This window comes from Caretta caretta, chromosome 1 (genome assembly GCF_965140235.1).
Source record: "Caretta caretta isolate rCarCar2 chromosome 1, rCarCar1.hap1, whole genome shotgun sequence".
Taxonomy (NCBI): Eukaryota; Metazoa; Chordata; order Testudines; family Cheloniidae; genus Caretta; species Caretta caretta.
This window is the reverse complement of record NC_134206.1, coordinates 276,408,907-276,429,113: the sequence shown is the minus strand read 5'-3', so window position 1 is coordinate 276,429,113 and position 20,207 is coordinate 276,408,907. Positions and strand designations below refer to the sequence as shown.

The 20,207-nt window shown below is 42.3% G+C and overlaps 1 protein-coding gene across 7 annotated transcripts in view; it reads right to left on the bottom strand.

Annotated features, from left to right (window-relative positions):
- Positions 1–20,207, bottom strand: part of MGAT4C (MGAT4 family member C) — a 687,109-nt gene that overhangs the window by 341,995 nt on the left and 324,907 nt on the right. The window contains exon 3 of one of the 7 annotated variants that reach the window (XM_075124305.1): positions 11,526–11,619. The exons of the other annotated variants lie outside the window; for them this stretch is intronic. The gene's annotated coding sequence lies outside the window, so the exon portion shown is untranslated. The remainder of the gene's footprint in view (positions 1–11,525; positions 11,620–20,207) is intronic. 7 annotated transcript variants of the gene reach the window in all.

Here is a 20,207-nt window from a genome sequence, read left to right as displayed (position 1 = left end):
TTCAGAAGAGGATGCTATGATAAGTATTGAGTACCCATAATATTCTAATACTGAATTACTTATTAAGGGCCTGATCCAGGAAACATTTGTAATTTTGCTTGTATTGAATCAGTTGGTTGCATTGTGTAAACTGGCCCTTATGGTCTTGCCCTTTTACTTCAACAGATCCGTTCACAGAGTGAAGTTGCTATGTGCACAAGTATTTGCAAGATGAGGCCCGACATAAGCACTATCACACCAATATACACAGACCTGGGATATGCTGAGGTATTGTGGCAACAGGGTTGGGATCTGATGTGACAATTTCAGACATGTTTTCTACCAACTCTGGGAAAACCCATCACACAGACAGCACCTGGAGAAACAATTGAGCTCAGGCATGTACTAACAGCAACTGTCACAACAGAGATAAAGAACATGCTGCACCATTGGCCCTGCAGCATTCTAAAGATTTACAGACCATGTTCTATGGCCACATGTACAATATATAGTGGGCATATTTGGATAAGGGGTTATAGTTAGTTCTGATTCAGAATTCAACATCCAGCATTATTATTAATAATAATTATTTGTACTACCATAGCACCTAAGAGCCCTACTCATGGACCAGGACCCCATTGTCCTGGGTCCTGGGGGAGGGAAAAACAAGAATTCCTGCCCCAAGGAGCTTACAATATAAGGGATATTGTAACTTCAGAGTAATGTCACTTTTTTGCACTACCACAACATACTAATAATTTGAGTTTGGTTGCCAGGTAACTTCACTTCATTTTTTGTTTAATGAAGAATTTGCTTGGTGTACAACAAATATTACGAAAATTTAAAACTCGAATCTTTGTTTAAACATTTTAATTTTAGAGAGTTTTCAGGGGGGAAAGTCCCTTGTTTGATAGTCTTAAGTGGTATCAAATATTCTTGCAAAGGGAAAAAAGGTAATTTTAGGTGGGAGCTCTCAGGTTTGTAAGTGAAAATCGTAACTTGTTTCTTCTTAACAGAAATACACAAAGAGAAGAAGAAAAGCAGCTTTTCTCCCTGTTTGCAGTTCAGGAGCTAGAATATCACAGTTCCCAGTGAAACTCAATGGAAGTTAGGCACCCATACGCCTCACTTGGAATTTTTTGAAAATCTCACCAGTGAAGACTGGTCTTTCAGCATAGTTACATATGTGATTAGCTTTCCATTATAAACTGACATTTTCTTCTCACATCCTAAGCCCTGAATTAAATAAGCCTACACAGAATTTATCATTATCTTCTGTCAGAGAACTCTTTAAGTAATTAAATGTGCTCCTCAGAAAAATGCTTGAAAAGTTGGAGGTTTTCAATGTTAAAAAAGGTTTTGGAGTTTGCTTTTCAGAGAGTGGGAGAGGAAAGGAGAATGTCATCGCAAAGAGTTTTGGTATTGAAACTCCAACCTAGTCGATTCAGCTGTCAATGAGTTTGATGCCCTTTGTATGAACTTTACCAAAATTGTCACGATATCCTATGTATAAAAACTTTATTATTTATACAATAAAAATCCCTGCAACAAGTGTTGTTGTTTTTTTTTAATAATCTAATGGTGGTCCTCACCTCCTTATATAGAGCTGGACACGTAATACTACAGGGGTATTTGGAAAAGCAGGAACTAAATTATGTCATTGGGAATAGTCAGATTATATTCCTAGTGTCTAGAGCATAGGATTTGCTGGAGTTTCTGGTCTTAATCACCAAAAAACAGGTGTGTGAGAGGCTTGAAGAAAGTAACAAGTACTTTGTTGCAAATTTCTCCACCACAACCACCACCTACTAATCTCAAGTGGAAGAACGAACCAATCCTGGTCCTGGTCATATGTGTAGCTGAGCGTTTACCCAATTTAAGGATATTCTTTGTTACCTGATGTTATTGAGATCTGCAGCTATTTTTCTTCCAGGTACATAGAGTGGGCATAGGCCACACTGATGCAGATTTTATATTTTGGGGTAGGGAGTGCCATGACCAGGATGAAGGTGGTCAGACATAGTGGTCAGAGCAGGAGTCAGCCCAAATCAGGTACTTGGAGGTGGGAATCCAAGATAGGCCAGAGGACAGACTGAGGGTCAGGCATCAGGAAGCAGGCAGTTTCCGGTTACCAGGAGATCAGGAGCCTGGTTACAGACAGCAGTCAAAGAGCACAGACAAGGACAAACCAGAGTTGAAAGCCAGAATCTAAGGTCTATTGCAAGCAGGGTTAGGAGCAGAGACAGGCAGGCAGTCCATGTTTTTGCTCAGAGAGCTTGTCATCATGGCTTCTTGGTTCAAGCCAATCAGTGGGCTGTGAGGGGCTGCCACTCGGGTCCTGCTGAGTGGTACTTCCTACCAAACCCAGACCCCAGGGTCCACCCACAAGAGCACATCCTAACCCTCCAGTGCTGAGGTGGCGGCAGCAGCTGTAGAACAGATCCCCCATGGTCCCAGGTCCCAATCCTTCAAGTTCTTACAGGGAGGCTTCCGCTGAGTGTATATTTGTCATAGAAAAGAGGTGTGTGTGGAACTGTATACACCCAATTACTTTGGAAGTCAGAAAAGGGTTAACTTGTTTATCTACAAAAAGTGATATCTGAGTGGAAATAGAGGCTGTTCACAGACTAGGAATCATAACATGGCATAAGCCCTTGCTTTGGCTGGCTGGGGAAAGCTTAACTCCTGTAGATTTAGAAATTTCTAACTATCTGAAATGAGTTGGGATGCTGTACTTAGTGGTAACATTTTCTGAAGAGTTTCTGAAGTCACTTAGGCAAAGTCCTATTTTCAAAAGCATCTAAATCACTAAGAAGCGTAAGTCTCATTGAGTTTAAGTGATTTAGCCACTTTTGAAAATATTACTTTTGTTTATTACTGAACCATTGTCCACATCACAAATCCATCACCAACTGTCACCCTGGTTCGCCATTGTAGTAGGAAGGCCTGAATGTGCAGGCAGACTGTACTACTCATTCATATGTATAGAATGGATCCCTCTTCAGACGGTGGTAAGACACATTGTCAGGGAAACAGATAAAAGCTTGCCCTGCTGCACAGAGTTTTCTGAGACTAACTACAGACCTTTGGCCTGATTCTCCTCTTCACTTCAGTGAAGTTACTCACAACTTATGCTGGTGTGAGAGAAAAATCAGACACCTTGTGTCTCCCATGCTATCAACTCAGTACCTCACATTAATTAGTACTAAATTCACTTGTACTTAGAGTACATTCAGCAAAAGAAAACACTTTGCGTGCTCATAATAGTATCCCACAAAGCATGAGAGGGAAATAATCATTTGAGTCCTATCACTAATAACTAATTTGGAACCAGTACAGCTTACCTGATACTTCAGAAACATTCTTACATGTTTCAGAGTAGCAGCCGTGTTAGTCTGTATCCGCAAAAAGAAAAGGAGTACTTGTGGCACCTTAGAGACTAACAAATTTATTTAATCATAAGCTTTCGTGAGCTACAGCTCACTTCATTGAATGCATACAGTGGAAAATACAGTGGGGAGATTTTATATACACAGAGAACATGAAACAATGGGTGTTACCATACACACTGTAAGGAGAGTGATCAAGTAAGGTGAGCTATTACCAGCAGGAGAGCGGGTGTGGACGGGACCTTTTGTAGTGATAATCAAGGTGGGCCATTTCCAGCAGTTGACAAGAACGTGTGAGGAACAGTGGACACAGTTGGCAACGGTGTCCCCTGAACATATCTATTCAGGGGACACCATCATAGGGTCGAATCACATCAGTCACACTATCAGAGGCTCCTTCACCTGCACATCTACCAATGTGATATATGCCATCATGTGCCAGCAATGCCCCTCTGCCACGTACACTGGCCAAACTGGACAGTCTCTATGTAAAAGAATAAATGGACACAAATTAGACGTCAAGAATTATAACATCCAAAAACCAGTCGGAGAACACTTCAATCTCTTTGGTCACTCTATTACAGACCTAAAAGTGGCAATTCTTCAACCAAAAAACTTCAAAAACAGACTCCAACGAGAGACTGCTGAATTGGAATTAATTTGCAAACTGGACACAATTAACTTAGGCTTGAATAAAGACTGGGAGTAGATGTGTCATTACACAAAGTAAAACTATTTCCCCATGTTTATTTCCCCCCTCCCCCGCCCCATTCCTCACACGTTCTTGTCAACTGCTGGAAATGGCCCACCTTAATTATCGCTACAAAAGGTTCACCTCCCCCCAGCCCCCCGCTCTCCTGCTGGTAATAGCTCACCTTACCTGATCACTCTTGTTACAGTGTGTATGGTAACACTCATTGTTTCATGTTTTCTGTGTATATAAAATCTCCCCACTGTATTTTCCACTGTATGAATCCGATGAAGTGAGCTGTAGCTCGCACAAGGTTTTGCTCAAATAAATTTGTTAGTCTCTAAGGTGCCACAAGTACTCCTATTCTTACATGTGTTGATCAGAGGGCTTGTGTGGAAATGTTTTGTGGCACTGAGTAAATTAAAATAGGTGTTTTAGTCTCCGTTATATACAAGTCATTTGTGACATTTCATAACTAAATGCTATAAAAATGACATAGGCCATGTTTCCCTTTTAAAACATTGTGCAGCCACGAAGAATTTCCTATATATACAGTAGTATGATTTCCAGAAAGCCAAATGAAATATATAATGAAAAAAGATAACTGATAGCACTTATAATATGCTTTTCTGCTGATAGCACTTTCAACATTACACTTCAATACTGATAACATAACTATTAGTAAAATAATAAATGGAAAATGATTAATGCTAACTTAAAATTCACTTCTTACAGAATTACTGGTTACATCCAAATGAATACTTGAAGAATAAATCATGATTTAAATTACAATGAACAACAAATGAAGTAAAAATAATTTGTGTTATAGTGAAAGTGGTTGTAAAACTTTTCACGGAACAGGATCAGAAAAATATCTTAATGTGTAACCCATGGGATTATTCACAATCTCATTGTTCACAGTTAAATTTTCACAAGGAAAACTATACTACAGAATAGTCTGTGGGACAGATTAATGGTGACAGGGGCATAAATACATATGTTCTAGTAATTTGTTTTAGGATCAGTAGTGTTTTAGAATCCTTGACAAACCTTTATTAGCCGATTAAGTATTCAGTGTGATAATATTAAATCATTATGATTAATCTTATATTAATGCAAGTGAATCATTACATTCCATGACTGTTATTTTCAATTTATCATTAACTATTAAAGATTAATTTCAGAGTAGGGCTGCATAAAACACTCATCATATATAAACCCAGATTAAATCTGGCACTGATGAGCTGGAGGGTATTGTGGGAGGTAATATGTGTCCTTTGTTAAGGGAATTGGACTTTGGGCCTAAGTAGAATCTCTGCTTTCAGTTAAAATAATCTTTTTTTGGGGAGGGTAAAGATAATAATTAAAAATTACTAGAAAGAAACAAGCTGCTAGATTTCCCTTAACTAGAACAGAATCAGAATAATCTCCTTTCAATCTCCTTTCTAGTGGTTATTCCAAGGAGGAACGAGTGAATTTACCTTAGCCCTGGTCTACACTATGGGCTTAGGTTGAATTTAGCCGCGTTAGGTTGATTTAAAAATGACTGCGTGCACACAACCAACCCTGTTCCAACGACCTAAAGGGCTCTTAAAATTGACTTCTGTTCTCCTCCCCGATGAGGGGAGTAACGCTAAAATGAACCTTTCAGGGTCAAATTTGGGGTAGTGCGGACACAAACCGATGATATTGGCCTCTGGGAGCTATCCCAGAGTGCTCCATTGTGACCGCTCTGGACAGCACTTTGAACTCCAATGCACTAGCCAGGTACACAGGAAAAGCCCGGGAACTTTTGAATTTCATTTCCTGTTTGGCCAGCATGGTGAACTCAGCAGCACAGGTGACCATGGAGTCCCTCCAGAATCATAGAGCATAGAATATTTCTACGCTCCCCTATCATCTCCGTCCTTGAGGTTATCACAGATTAGAAGGTGAAAAAACTGCATTTGCGATGACATGTTTTCCAAGCTCATGCAGTCCTCCCGCACTGATAGGGCACAGCTTAATGAATGGAGGCATTCAGTGGCAGAGGCCAGGAAAGAATTAAGTGAGCATGAAGAGCGGAGGCAGGACGTGATGCTGAGGCTAATGAGGGGGCAAACGGACCTGATGATGCATCTGTTGGGGGAGCAAATAGACATAATGAAGCATCTGTCGGAGCTGCAGGAAAGCCAACAAGAGCACAGACCCCCGCTGCATCCACTATATAACCACTTACCCTCCTCCCCATGTTCCATAGCCTCCTCACCCAGATGCCCATGAACACGGGAGGGGAGGCTCCGGGCACCCAGCCACTCCACTCCAGAGGATGGCCCAAGCAACAGAAGGCTGTCATTCAAACAGTGTGATTTTTAGTGTGGCTACAATAAGCCATGTGGCCTTGTCCTTTCCTCCTCCCCCACCCCACCTGGGCTACCTTGTCCGTTATCTCATTTTTTTTTAATTAATAAAGAAAGAATGCATGGTTTCAAAACAATAGTTACTTTATTTTGAAGGGAGAGGGTAGTTGGCTTGCAGGGAATTAAAATCAACAAAGGGGGCGGGTTTGCATCAAGGAGAAACACACACAACTGTCACACCGAAGCCTGGCCAGTCGTGAAACTGGTTTTCAAAGCCTCTCTGATGCTCAGCACGCCTTGCTGTGCTCTTCTAATCACCCTGGGGTCTGGCTGCTCAAAATCGGACGCCAGGCAATTTGCCTCCCACCCTGCCATAAACATCTCCCTCTTACTCTCACAGATATTATGGAGTACACAGCAAGGAATGGGAATGTTGGTTGCACTGAGGTCTGACCAGCAGCACCAGTGAGCTTTTAAATGTCCAAAGGCACATTAAACCACCATTCTGCACTTGCTCAGTCTATAGTTGAACTTGCTCCTTATGACTGTCCAGGCTTCATGAACCATGGGAGAAAGGGGTAGGCTGGGATAGGTGCGACCGGGCAGTGCTGCTGGCTGGGCAAGCAGCCTGAGGCAGAAACGTCCAGCTCGCAGGAGAGCAGAGTTCCAGCGTGCCCTAGAGGTTGCTAGGATCCAGGCAGGGAAGACGTTCCCGGAACCCCCGGCCAAGCTACATGTCTAATGAGGACGACTACAGGTCCTACTGCACCATCTGCTGCAAAGTTGCAGGAGAGCAGGAGAGCAGAGTTGCAGCGGAAGCGGTGGAGACATACACCATGAACGAGGATGGCTAGCAGTCCTACTGCACCATCTGCTGTGAAGGCACCCAGGAGGACCAGAATGGATCACCTGAGCACGTCGCTGGGGAGCAAGAGAGAAAAGTTGCAGGACAGCAGAGTTGCAGCGGAAGTGGTGGAGCTGTACACGATGGATGAGGACAGCTAGCAGTCCTACTGCACCATCTGCTGCAAAGGAACCCAGGAGCTGCTGCTGTGTAGCAATGCCAGCTGCTGCAGGTGCTTCTGTGTCAAATGCTTGAAGGCCCTGGTAGGGCAAGGTACCTCAGCCAAGGCAAAACAGCAAAAGCCCTGGGGCTGTTACATGTGTCAACCACAGAAGTGCTATGGGGTGTTACAGCGCCGACCAGACTGTACGGCTGCAAGACTTCTTCACCAGCAACAAAGGACAGGAATATGATGCTCCTAAAATCTAAGAAGGCCTGCACATTTCCGAGTCACTACCCTTGATAACAGAATGTAAATGATTGCACTGGCTACTTGGATCACAGCAGCCCCCACAGTAGACTTGCCCACAACAGCAGTGGTGATGGTGAGCTGAGTGGGCTCCATGCTTGCCGTGGTATGGGTAACCCAGGAATAAAAGGCGCAAAACGATTGTCTGCCCTTGCTTTCACGGAGGGGGAGCGGGGGGACTGATGACATGTATCCAAAACCACCTGCGACAAATGTTTTCCCCATCAGGCACTGGGAGCTTAACCCAGAATTCCAGTGGGCAGTGGAGACCGTGGGAACTGTGGGATAGCTACCCACAGTGCACCGCTCCATAAATCGATGCTAGCCACGGTAGTGAGGATGCACTCCGCTGACTTAATGTGCTTAGTGTGGACATACGCAATCAACTGTATAAAATCGAATTCTAAAAATCGCCTGCTATAAAATTGATTTAATTTCATAGTGTAGACATATAGACATAAGGACTGAAATAGTTTGCATGTCATGTCAAGTGACTCTTCCGAAGTTTGCTGAGAATGAGCCTCAATTAGCCAACCATCCAGCTGTGAGAAGATATGTGTACACTGATGTCTGCAATGAATGCCAGTCATGCCAGCCATTTGGTAAATACACCTGGTGTGGCAAAAAGGCCAAAGGACACAGACAACTGCTTTTTTGCGTGGAGATGCAATTATCATCATCTGGAAACTAGCTAAATGTCAATACAGATGTAGTAGGCATATTTCAATTTAAGAGGCAAGGCAAGTGAGGTCATATCTTTTTTGGCTCAATTTCAGTTGGTGGGAGAAACCAGCTTTCGAGCTACAGAGAGTTCTTCCTCAGGTCTGGGAAATGTACTCAGAGTGTCACAGCTAAGTACAAGGTTGGACAGATAGCTTAGCTTAAGTAGTTAGCACATGTGCTAAGGAGCCATTCAAGGTGAGGTGGTCCCTTCTGTAGTATGTGAGGTGCTGTAAGTGGTTCCACAGATTCTCTGAAGTCTGTCTGAAAACACGTACAGTACCTCATATTCTTCAGAAAGAACCACCTCACTTTCCATAGCCCCTTAGCACATGTGCTAGCTGTTCTAAATTGAATTTAGCTGTGACACTGTGAGTTTGTGTGTGTGGTTTTTGGAGGGGGGTGAGGGGGTGAGAGAACCTGGATTTGTGCTGGAAATGGCCCACCTTGATTATCATACACATTGTGAAGAGAGTTGTCACTTTGGATGGGCTATTACCAGCAGGAGAGTGAGTTTGTGTGTGGGGGGGTGGAGGGTGAGAAAACCTGGATTTGTGCTGGAAATGGCCCAACTTGATGATCACTTTAGATAAGCTATTACCAGCAGGACAGTGGGGTGGGAGGAGGTATTGTTTCATGATCTCTGTGTGTATATAAAGTCTGCTGCAGTTTCTACGGTATGCATCCGATGAAGTTAGCTGTAGCTCACGAAAGCTCATGCTCAAATAAATTGGTTAGTCTCTAAGGTGCCACAAGTACTCCTTTTCTTTTTTTCCCAGAACTGAAGAAGAGCTCTGTGTAGCTTGAAGGCTTGTCTCCCTCACCAACAGAAGTTGGTCCAAAGAGTATATTACCTCACCCATCTTGCCTCTCAAATATCCTGGGACTGACACTGCTACAACACTGAGGCCTCTTAAATTGTATGCAATCAGTCTCAAGAGAAAGGATAGAAATTATGGAAGCCAGTGTCAATGTGCTGAACTTGAACTTTCTGATGACTCTGTCCAGTGTTCAGAGATCCACTATGGAAAAAAGCCTTCCCTTTTGGTATGAGGAAATAGCTAAATAAAAGCTTTTTCTTCTGTGCTACTATGGGAAGCTAGGGGCTTAATTCAGGCAGGGCCGGCTCTAGGATTTTTGCCGCCCCAAGCAAAAAAAATGTTGGCTGCCCCCACTTTTTTTTGTGCCCCCCCCCCGCCCGCGGCACTGCCCCAACTCCGCCCCTTCCCAACCTCTTCCCCAAATCCCCGGCCCCGCCTCCTCCCCCAGGCGTGCCGCATTTCCCTCCCCCCATTGCTTCCTACGGCCCCCCTGCCCCGCAACCCCCAGCCCTAGCTCACCTCTGCTCTGCCTGCTCCCCTGAACACGCTGCCACTCCGCTTCTCCCCCCTCCCTCTCAGGCAAGGGAGAGGCAGCGTGTTCAGGGGAGCAGGCAGAGCGGAGGTGAGCGAGGGTTGGGGGGGAGCGCAGGAAGTAAGGGAGGGGTAGGGGAACTGCTCCCCACCCCAGCTCACCTCTGCTCCACCACCGCCAGTGCGTCACCGCTCGGCTTCTCCTCCCTCCCTCCCTCCCAGGCTTGCCGCGCGGGGGAGAAGCAGAGCGGCAGCGGCACGCCCACGGGAGCAGGCGGAGCAGAGGCGAGCTGGGGTGGTGGGGGCACATTTCTAGGGGCGGCATGGCTGGCGCCGGAATGCCGCCCCTAGGAATGTGCCGCCCCAAGCACCTGCTTGTTTTGCTGGTGCCTAGAGCTGGCCTGAATTCAGGTGAAATTCTATGGCCCATGTATGCAAGAGGAAAGACTAAATGATCATAATGATCCCTTTTGGCCTTATAACCTTGCACGTCTCAAATTACTGACCCTACTACCTGATCTGAAGTTTGTCTGAGGCATCACAAGAGGCCCATAATGTATACCTGCATTCTATATATCCTTCAGTCACCAGATTTTTTTGCTATCTTTTCCAGCTTTTCAGGCATGTGATTAATAAAAAAAACAAACTTTTGTCCCCCAAAAGTCATATCCTTTTGCAGTCTTCATCTGATGGGAAGATATGGCCTGCCTTGTACCACTTTATCCTTTCATTTTCTGCTCAATGCTGATGCTAATAAGGAGCCAGGAATAGAGTTAGCAAAATAAATAAAACACAGGAACTTTGGCTGTGGCAGTTGGTAGACGGTAGAAGTTACTTATCTTCTTAGAAATGCTTGAGAATGAAGTACATGTCCTTAGCCAGTCCAGAATTTTTTAATAAGCTTAGTGCAGATGATCTGTAGTCACTAAACATAATAATCCCTTTGTTCAGCAGCTACAATAAGTTTAATATAGGTTTCAGAGTAGCAGCCGTGTTAGTCTGTATCCGCAAAAAGAAAATTAGTACTTGTGGCGCCTTAGAGACTAACAAATTTATTTGAGCATAAGCTTTCATGAGCCGATGAAGTGAGCTGTAGCTCACAAAAGCTTATGCTCAAATAAATTGGTTAGTCTCTAAGGTGCCACAAGTACTCCTTTTCTTTTTAATAAGTAATATAGTGATCACCAATATAAAGTCAATTTACCAAGAGCTAGTACATCTTGATATCACTGTCTAAATACCGGGCAATACATCAGTAATCTCACATCATGCTGTAACAACGTTTGGCAATAATGACTTTTATGCCAACCACTACAAACTGCTTTAATAAAAGTAGTTGTGCAATCTCTCTATCAGTACTGCTGCGACTATAGTAAAACATGATCTTGCATCACTGACAATGCAATTTTTGTCCCACACAGCTCTAGTGGCTACCTGATGCTGTTAGAACTAACAGGAACGGATGCATAAAAATAGCATGTGCTCAACTATTTTTTTTCCCAATCTTATTACACACAATTACCCTTTTAGCCAGCCCTATTCAAGGAAAGTAGGAGTCTTCCTAAATGTTCAGTAAATTGCTTTTTCTAAGCACATTTTTATCAGGTGACATTTTATATAGACATCTGGAAAAAATAAAAGCAGACTGCCAGAAAACTATTAAAATCAGGATGATCTTTGTCTTTCAGTTTTTCAGTAGCTCATCGATCCCTGCAGAGGTAATCAAGTGAAGTCCAGCTCACCTTCTAACAGGATGCCAGCTCCCAACAATCGTTCCAATGTTGGCAACACATCCTGGCTGCAAACTGATGAAATCTTGAAAATGCAGACAAAAATCTATTCGAAAAGAAAAGTTCACTAACATTCATGTACCAGATATTGCTCTATCAGCCAGTTTACAAATCAGATGACTAAACTTCAAAATGAACTGAATACAGACATAGCACAGTTTACCTCAGCTGTACTGGAGAAGAAACAATTCATCATACAGATCACAGAAAAATAATACGGAAAGTGAAAACTACAAGAGACTCTGTCATCATCCCCAGTTTGTGTTTTAGAAGATAAAACTGACGAGCAACTGAAGCAGTGAGAGCAATCTTTTCCAAGTGAAAAGACTATTTCTGCCTGAGGTATTACTGACATCTATCATAAAAACTGAATTTGTTATGGTTAATCTGCTAGTATTTTGATGTTTCAAAATCACCACAACGTAGGGTGGAGCAACTGGCAAATTTCAGAAATGAATTATTTTACTGACAAGCAAAGACAAAATAAAAAGTGTTTCGTTCTTTGGTTAGCAAAAGTTACCGAGTCGCCAAGTGATTGAAATTCGTAATGCAAGCACATTATTTTCCTGTTTCTGTGGTTGCTTCTGCAATAGAGATCCAGATAAAAATGTCAATAACTGTCTGTCCCATTGTAGCTCACTGACTTTAGTTCCTCATTTTAAAGGAACTAAAAAGTTCATCACCAACTCACACTGAAATCAGCTCAGCTATTCATACACCAAAACACATGGGCTAGCCAGAAAACAAAACTCCATTTCACAAGAGTTTGAGGTTTCAGCTGTTAGTTTAGTGCCCAATTCAAAGCAGGGACTTGAGGTTGGGTCTCCCATATCTTATGGGAATGCCCTGACCACCAGGCTATCTAGTCAGTCTTTCTTTTTCACAGTCTCTCCTTTTGGAGCTGTTGTAAGTTATCTGAATAATTAAATACTACCTGGGTCAGAGAGAATGACTTTACAGCCTGTTAGCGAGGGCATTCACATGAAATGTAGGAAATGCAGATTTAAGTCCCTGCTCCAAATCAGATAGTGCAAGGAACTTGAAAGTGGGTCTTCCTCATCCCACATGAGTGCCATTACTAGTGACTACTTGGGGATGGGTCTCTCTTGCCCATCCTTTTGAGCAGAAATTCCATACTAGACATAATAAACCTTCTCACTGAAAGATTTGTCAAAACCAATACATTTTTTGCAAAAAGTGTTAGTTTCAACTAATCAATATTTTTCAAAGAAAAAACATTCTGGCAAAAAATTCCCAGTTAAAAAACAAAACCACAACTATTTTAGCAGTTTAAAGAGATGTGCTCCTTACCACGTTTCTGCTAGTTACCATTTCACATATCAGTTAAGTACTTAACATTCTGTTTTCATTTTTTAAAACCAGTAAGAGATCTAGAGTAAATGTCAACATTTCAAGCAACAGTAAATGTTCAGAAGTTAAGTTCTCCAAATAAAAATTAACCATTCATCTAGATGAGGAAACTTAACATTTCCCAACATTTGAAAACTGAGCCCCCATTCATCTCACCCCCTGCAACCATTGGTTGTTAAAGGCCTAAAATGAACAGCCACTAAAGATTGTGTAGATCTTCATAAATGATACTTTCTTTTCTCACATGCCTTGAGCAATAAAATAGTTAATATTGATATTTAAAGTATCACCATTGTCATCTGAGCCATCCTTGATGTGGCCCCATAGCAAAATGAGGACAGATACATGCATGGAATTAAGCAGCAGGCTAACTTCTATTAAATTTTAACACAGGGGATGGGTGCTACCACCCATCACCCATACACTCCTATACCAGGCATTTACTTGGTTCCAAAACAGGGGTTACAGGGCTCCTTACCATATAAACTATAATGTAGGGTAGGCTCTCCTCAGCCTATCTCCCAGGACTCAGCTCTTCTCCCTGTGAGAGGGACAGAGGGTGTCTTACAAGAGAACTGGACTTCACATAACCTGCAGGCTTCTTGTGCACTTTGCACTTAGCCACCATAAGCTAGAAGTGAGGACAGCACATAGTGAGAAAGAAGCCTCCGCCCATAGTCCCCATAATAAACACCATGGTGAGGAAGACTGGACACCTGAGGTGAGGGGGTGGGGGTTGCCAGGAAAACAGAAGATAGGGTACAGAATAGGCCCTTCTCTCCTGATCAGGTTGACCCACTAAACTGGAGCACAGCCTACAGGTGGCTGACAAGGATAGCTGGAATCCCCAGTCTTATCACTGCAGATGTAGCAGTTTTGATCAGGGAATGTATGATCCCCGAGGATTTTGCAAGAGTCCTCTATAATATCCAAGTAGGGACCCCTCCTGAAGATGATGATGCGCAAAGGCATATTAGCTTTCAGGGGGAGGTGATAAAGGCCCTTTTCCCAGGAAAAAGCCTTGTAGTGATATATCACCAAGAGAAGCAACAGGACAGGGAGAGACCAGAAAGCTATGTGGCTGGAAAGAAGCTAGCATTTAAACACTCTTTGTTGACTATGGCAGGTAACCTGAGTTAAGACAGCTGCATTTAAATAGGCCTTCATCCAAGGGTTTCTCCCCATGATTCGCATGGCATTGGTGAGTACTGACTCAGGAGTAGCTAGGTTAGAAGATTTAGGGGATAGGGCCTGAAAAGGGGGTGCAGACGGATATTTATCTCCTCAAGAAAAAAGTTGATAAGGTAGATCCAATAACCCTCACAGGCAAAACTCTGGGGAAAGGCCAAAGAAAAGGGGGGAAAGGGAAGGACAAGGGAGACAGGCCCTACAAAATAACTCCCAATCCCTGGCAGGTGGAAATTTGGAGACTGCTCCTGGGGTACAAACCAAGGGAAAAGACAGATGAATTGCCCCTGCTAGAGCTTTTATTAAAGCTGGCTGAGCATGAATGGAAGACCTCAGCTGCATCCCCTGATGTCTCCCTGTAGGGGGCTGGGCGCCTCTCCCTCCCCCAGATAGTGGCACATTTGAACACTGCTGGGTGGGGGAGGTTCACAGTTTATGTGAAACTTGGAGGAAGGATGTTTGAATAAAATTTATTGGTAGAGTCAGGTCCCACTTATCCCCCACCCTAAGCAATTCAGAACTGATAAATTTGCTGAATCCCAGGTGAGTGCTTGAAGCACAGTTAAAAGCATGAGTCTCCAGCTTGGTGGGAAATGACTTGAATTCTGACAAATCTAAGTGCAATTGTTTATATAGGAAGGGAAAAGCGTTGTTATGCTTTTCCAGATTACTAACAGCATTGATGTTGGAAGATACTGGAGATGATGCACTCCTGCGCGCTGCTTGTGCTGGTAGTTGTATCGTGCACCTATTCCTCTGGTGGTATGAATATAGGTTCAGATAACCCCGGGTAACATGTGCAGCAGGGTGAGGACCTAGGCCCACAAAGGCCACAAGGTATCACCCTATCACATGAGCCCAAGGCCCAACACCAAAATCTTAACCCAGTACTTATCCCACTGTGGCTTGAAGGTGCTGTGAAGAAGGAAAAAACTCCCTGGTCCTCTACCAATTGGTCCATGGGAGAAAAAAAATCCCTTTCTGTCTCCCTCCCTTGCTGCTGGGACTGTCCCCCTTTCACCACTTGTCCCATCAAGTTCCCCCACCTATTGATGCAGGTGTGTGGCATTTTGAAATAAATGGGACAGTTAATACCTGAGATCTAATGTTTCAGAGTCTCTGCAGACATTGCTGTTTCAGTTACAATTAGGTCATATTTTCAAGATTTTTTTTCGCAATCATAAACTCTAGAACTTACTTTTATTTATTTAATGAAACCTGAGTCTCCAGCAAACAGTTGAGAGGTCTGTCCTAGTTAGTCTTTCACATTTCCTTAGAGAGAACATCCAACACTTGGGGAAATCCTGGATTAATTAAGACGTAAATTTTAGATAAAAATTACAGTGCATACAAACGTACCTCGAAAGGTATAAAGGTTTAACTGGTCTAAAACATAATGGATGTTAATCCCAGGAAACTAATGCCGACAAGAAGAATATTGAAGCCTCTGAGATGATGTGGTGGTGAAGATTAAGAAGATGAGGGAAAGGAAGATGAACACTTATATTGGAAATATTATGGGAGTGAAGTGGACTCTGCTCTCAGAAATCAACAGGCGCAAACTTATGTACTTTGGTGACATCAGACAAAGAAATTGAAATAACCTTGATAAAGCTTCCATGGAAGGAATGGTGGCAGGTCATAGTAGTAGGGGACAAACAGCAAAAGATGTTACTAGTATTCAGATATGAATAAATGGACTTAACTTACTTAAATTCTAGATGGCCAGATTTCCTCTAACTTTTTTAAAAACTCAACTGGGATCTGACTCTGAACTTGCATACATCAGTTCTAAATCCATGTGTTATGCAATGCCCCATCTCACAGTGCTCCTGGTGACAAGACCCAGTGTTTCAGTCCTGTACCTCAGTTTCCCTCTTCAGGCTCTTGAACAAGGACTTCACAAATTCCTCATTTCAATAACACTCTTGTTTAGGTTCATTTACTGAGACAAATATAAGCCATTCAAGCCCAAAGATAAAGTCCTCAGAGTCCAAACCTGAAAACGTTAAAGGAACTAGAAATCATAAACAGAGGATTTTCTGCCACTTCTGAGGCTCACTTCCACACTCACCTTCAACAACATCCCTACTAAACATAAATTAGGCCCCCTTCTTGGGCACCCTTTCTGCAAGCTCCATGCCTCTATTCCTGGGCTCTGCACAGTGCTTTTACATGAGCACTGTCTCCCAAGGCTTGCTCCCTGGAGGCCCCTTTCTCTGCAGCAGATTCTTACTGCCTGCCCTCCCAAGTGACTCCTTGCTGCTCCTGCTCCCCCTACCTTACTGAGAACCTTACTCTTTATAGGGATCATGTCTTTTCCTCAGCTGCCTCTGATTAAAATACAGAACTGGCTGGCCCCAAGCCAGTGACCCTTAAGGGGATAAGACCATCCTGTTACACCAAGTAACTCCACTGACTTCAGAAGGGTTTACGCATCGTCTTTGGGCTGTTACCACACACAAGCTTCCTCTAAAGAATGGAAGGACTGATGTTCTCTCAGTTATAATGTTAAAGAACAGCCCTTTAAGAGGACTGCAGGCTGAGCAACCTAGAAACTTCTCCCACTTTATTAGTTAATTGTCCATATATTACATGCATTGAGGATGTCATAGTTTTATGACTGTTTGATGTTTGAAGAGCAAATCGCCACTTGCTTCCCCAGTGATTTTTCTTGACAAAGATATTTTTGTTGTTTTTAATCAGAATTATACAGAAGGAAATCTTACAAATATAAATATTTCAAATGTAACCAAAAAGAACATGACGAATACGGAACAGTTTAAAATAAACAATTCTCTTGTGCATGGTGTTTCTAGAACAAGGTAATGAACTGTTCTGATTTTTTTAAAGCATAACAATGTTTAGAGGAATAAATATCATGAGAATTGAATACACTTGCTCACTTTGACAAACCTGAATAATATGGGGTATTTTGCCCCCTTTGCTGTTGCTCAGTTCAATGTCACTAGGGTAGCATCCATCAAAGAAATGTCACAAAGCACAACATACATAGTGCTGTTGCTGAATGCTAAAATGTCAGGCTGCTAAGCCCTCCCCTCCCTTTTTTCTTCTCAACTCTCTGTTAACTCACCATGCTCATTTATAGGGATAGGAAGTTAAGCACTTACTAGTTGGTAAAATAGAGACATTCAGAGACTCACTTTGATTCATGTGAAATAGTGACAGCAAAGACCTTCAAGTACCATAGTCTTTAGGCTTGACATTGATTCAGAAAAGGTTCAGTTGGTAGGTTGTCTGCACCATCGGCTCCACATCTCCCATTCCTAGTAGCTTATGCATACTGTAGTCTTTGAAACCTGAGACTCCTTAGTGTCTAATACTAAACTAAAGGCCCTGACTAGGCCAAACATGTCCACTCAATCACACACTTATACCCACATTCTTTTAACCAATACAGCTATTGTATAAGATCCAGGGACATATTTTCCACTTTTTCAGCAGTGAGGGATATTGTTTCCCTTTGTGTCCTGGAGAAATTACAGTTTGGCTAATCACACTCTGCCGATCTAATTTCCTCCTACATCACTGGATGTGTTGTTATTCAATTCCTGTCTTGGAATGGCCCACTGCACTGTGTTTCTTCCCAGAGATGGCTGCACTTCAGAGGTGGATTAAATTACCTCCAAACCATATAGAATTTACCGTTATAAAATGGTTTCCAATGAAAGATGCTTTATAAATGCAAAAATCCCATATAGGTGACTGCTGAAAATATTGTTTGGAAGGAACTAGAAAAATAAATTAAAGCAAATGAGCTCCAGTAAGGTTGCCAGGACTTTCATAGCCAAAGTTCAGGAAATGTTTCATATAATTTGCCTCCGCTGGCCCCCTTTACCATTCTCCTTTATCATTCTGGTCCCTTTATTATTATAATTAGTTCTCTGGCATGGCAAAAATCTGTTACCATTTAAAGTAAACCCCATAATAGCTTTTAGCTACACCACCACCAATACCCTTAAAAATCTACTGTCAACAGAAACATGGACATTGCCATATACCTTAGTAGTCTGTAGAAGCAGAGCCATGGAGTTAAAGCAGGTAGCTCAGGTCTTCCCCATCTAGATAAGTAATTTTGTAGCCTATCACTGTAGTACCTGAGGACCTCACAAGCAGTAATGAATTTGTCCTTACCACACTTGCATGGAATATTAATATTCCTAGTGTATAGATGGGACTCAAGGATGGAGAAATCAAATGAATTGTCCAAGGTCACACAGGAAATAATGGTAATATTTGAAATTGAATTTGGATTGTCTGAGACCCAGTGCCATTGCCTCTATTTCTTACTAATTATATCAACAATCCTGTTTATGGCAAACATAAGTCCCCCAGCTCTACCTACCAAACATCTACTTATAGAAGGCCTGATCTTCAGAGTGGCCGAGCAGCCTCAGCTGTCCAGTACAGCAGAAGGATTTTTGGCTGCTCAGAAATTATAAAAAAAAAACAAAAAACACAGGCCTATGACAATAAAGATGCTTTTTGGAGCATGAACAACAACATATTTAATATCACTAAGGAGATTGTGTGTGCACCAGAAGCTAAGGAATGGATTATGTGCTAATTACAGCATGCTGGACAATGTTTCTGTCTGCCAGTTCTCAACTAATACTATAAAAAAATAGGAATTAGAAGCTTGGAAACACAGTAGCACAGCCATAGCCTGAACAGATTCCAGTTTTTTTTAAAAATAATAAAAGTGTTGGCAGAAATGCTTGATGGGCAGGGCAGAATCGGTGCTATACTTTACTTCCATCTCTTTGCCAGCTAAGGCCCAATACGAAGGGGTACAAGAAAAACAGAGGGGGGAAGCTTCAACTATTTTGAAATGCATTTCCTAAGGATTAAAAAGCATTTCCTATAGCCTGCTTCACTTTTCTGCTAATACTTTTTATTTAGTAACAAGGAATTAATTAAAAAGAAGCCAACTGTGGCCAAAGCATATGAGCATCAGAAACTGAAGGGATTATACAATGTTGAAAAATATAAGGAGCCAATTCTGCTAGACTTACGCACACAGAGTATTTCTACTGATATCACTGAGATACTCTGAACGGGTGGCAGAATCAGGTCTTAAATAAATGATATACTGGAACTTCTAACATTTAATACAACAAGTCCTATCAAACAGCAGAAGAGATCCCCCAACAAAGAAAACCTTGCACTCAGTTACAAATGTTAATAAACAAGCTAAATCATCTCATAAGCACATTGATTGTTAAAATATCATTGTGTTTGAGAGGGAATGTTGCCGAACACATGAACACTAAATGGATTTCCTTTTGTGTAGCAAGGCACCTATAGACAGAGAGAAAGGATAAAGCAGTGATTAAGCCGCTCACTTAGGTGACACAGATAAGGGTTTGATTCTCACCTCTGTGTGACCTTGGGCAAGTCAGTTAGCCTCTCTCTCTCTCTCTCTGAGTTTCCCATGTGTAAAATTGGGATAATAGCACTTCTCTACCTCACAGGGATATGGTGAGGATAAAAACATTAAATATTATGAAGTACTCAGATACTGCGGTAATGGAGCCATGTAAGTACCTAAGACAAGCCAGCAGGCATACAGGAGGAAAAATGGCTGAGCTTAGAAAATAGAGTCAAGAGAGTTCTTAGTGGGGGGAGTGTAAATAAGTAAGATTTTTTGTGGGGGGACTAAAAGTGGCACTTACAGGATTTCAGTTGAACCACTGAAAAAAAAACAGTGGCTGAGGTGGTTTAGAAAGTTGATGCTGCAGTGTAAGGATCAAATAAGCGCTACCTGTGCTGCTTTTGCTATTCAATGTCTTTGTTCAAAACATAATTCTGTAGGACACATGCATATTGCAAATTAAAGACGTAAAGACAATTATTAATCCTGTATTTGTATCTTTTCATGTCTCTTCCCACATCAGAAAAAAAAAAGGCGGGGGGGTAGGGAGACAATCTTGAATCCAAAGCGTCCTGGATATTCAGACCTTTTATAGGGACAGTCCCAATATTCGGGGCTTCGTCTTATTTAGGCACCTATTAACCCCCCACCCCATCCCAATTTTTCACAGTTGCTATCTG